This window comes from Hyperoodon ampullatus, assembly GCF_949752795.1.
Source record: "Hyperoodon ampullatus genome assembly, chromosome: 6".
NCBI classification, from domain to species: domain Eukaryota; kingdom Metazoa; phylum Chordata; class Mammalia; order Artiodactyla; family Ziphiidae; genus Hyperoodon; species Hyperoodon ampullatus.
In genome coordinates this window covers 20,701,358-20,702,600 of record NC_136919.1, presented here as the reverse complement: position 1 = coordinate 20,702,600, position 1,243 = coordinate 20,701,358, and positions in this window count along the sequence as shown.

Genomic DNA, 1,243 nt, shown 5'->3' with positions numbered 1-1,243 from the left:
TTCTTAATACATTGCCTGGCTTTCCTTCTCCCTTTCTAGCCTTTCTTCCTCTGCCTGTCTTTTCTGTTGGTATTGTTCTTGGTTCTTTCCTGAGCCTTCTTCTCACATTAAACATTCTATTTGGGCTCTTTTATCCATGCCATGGCTTCACTGGGAATTCCTAAATCTATATTTTAGCCTAAGTATTTTTTCCTGAACTTATGTCCAGTGTATTCAACAGTTCACTTGACATATTCAGTTGGACAGCAAGTAAGTAACTCAACCTTAGCAGGCTCAGAGGTGAACTCATCAAGTCTCCCCTCAGTCCAGCCCTTCCTCTCATGTTCTCCATCTCTGTAAAGGTCACTTCTGAATAGCTAATTTCTCAAGCCAGGATTTCTTGCCTTTTACCTTCCAATCAACCACCAAGTCCTGTTGATTCTACCTTTTTCCATCCCTACTGCTACTACACTAGTTTTTTTTTAACCTGGGCCACTGGAAAAAACTTCACGTAACAGCACTTTTGGATTCCAACCCTCATGCCACCCCTCCATCTTCCCAATCCATTTTTTAAAAAAATTTATTTATTTATTATTTATTTTTGGCTGTGTTCGGTCTTCGTTGCTGCATGCGGGCTTTCTCTAGTTGCGGCGAGTGGGGGCTACTCTTCGTCGTGGTGTGCGGGCTTCTTATTGCAGTGGCTTCTCTTGTTTCGGAGCGTGGGCTCTAGGCGCTCGGGCTTCAGTAGTTGTGGCATGTGGACTCTGTAGTTGTGGCACTCAGGTTCAGTAGTTGTGGCTCGTGAGCTCTAGAGCGCAGGCTCAGTAGTTGAGGCGCACGGGCTTAGTTGCTCCGCGGCATGTGGGATCTTCCCAGACTAGGGCTCGAACCCGTGTCCCTTGCATTGGCAGCCAGATTCCTTTGTTTTTTGTTTTTTTTTTAAGATACAAAAGATGTCTTTTATTTCTTCTATAAAGCCCTCCAGGGTTCCCTGGTGGCGCAATGGTTAAGAATCCGCCTGCCAATGCAGGGAACACGGGTTCAAGCCCTGGTCCAGGAAGATCCCACGTGCTGCGGAGCAACTAAGCCTGTGTGCCACAACTACTGAGCCTGCGCTCTAGAGCCTGCAAGCCACAACTACTGAGCCCATGGGCCTAGAGCTCGTGCTCCACAATAAAAGAAGCCACTGCAGTGAGAAGCCCGCACACCGGTATGAAGAGCAGCCCCCACTCAACGCAACTAGAGAAAGCCTGCACGCAGCAAT